Below are 648 nucleotides of genomic sequence, written 5' to 3'. Positions count from 1 at the left end.
TGGAATTTGGACCACACTGCCTGAAGGGTTGGTGGAGGCAGGAACCCTCACAACATTTACCAAGTATTTCGATGAGCACTTGAAACGGCAGAGAATACAAGGCTGCAGGCCAAGTGCTGAAAAATGGGATTAGAATAATTAGGTTCTTTGTGACCGGCACAGACACGATTGGCCGAAGGGCCTGTTTTTCTGCTGTATAACTCTATGACCGCCGAGTTGCGAACAATTTGCTGTTTCTTTTTAATGTCAGTCACGTTTGTGAGAGTTGTCATAACAGTAAAAAAGACTGATTACTTTCTGACCAGGAATCAAACCCAGAACGCGAGAGTGAATGCATTGAGCCCACACCACTCGAACACCAGTGAAGCTCACCCACGCCTTTCAATATTAGCTGCTTTTCCCATTTCTTCACCTTCAATAGGCTGATTTGTTTGTTTATTTCTCACACATTTTTTGCCTTTTGTTCAGTTTATGACAAATCCACGATCTCTGATTGATACTGAGACATTTGAACATTTCCAACCAGCAAAGTGAGCAGTCAACTCAAGAAAAATGGCACAAAGCCGCTGTGAGCAGGGTTTGAACCTGCGTAGGGAAATTCCCCATTGGATTTCGAGTCCAACGGATTAACCACTCAGCCATCACAGC

The 648-nt window shown here is 44.1% G+C and overlaps 1 non-coding gene across 1 annotated transcript; it reads right to left on the bottom strand.

The window, feature by feature from the left end:
- Positions 1-564: 564 nt before the first annotated feature.
- On the bottom strand, positions 565-648 carry trnas-cga (transfer RNA serine (anticodon CGA)). The gene has a single exon. It is a non-coding gene; the product is annotated as a tRNA-Ser (tRNA).

This window comes from Heterodontus francisci, unplaced genomic scaffold (genome assembly GCF_036365525.1).
Source record: "Heterodontus francisci isolate sHetFra1 unplaced genomic scaffold, sHetFra1.hap1 HAP1_SCAFFOLD_737, whole genome shotgun sequence".
NCBI classification, from domain to species: domain Eukaryota; kingdom Metazoa; phylum Chordata; class Chondrichthyes; order Heterodontiformes; family Heterodontidae; genus Heterodontus; species Heterodontus francisci.
This window is presented reverse-complemented; position numbering and strand designations above follow the sequence as displayed.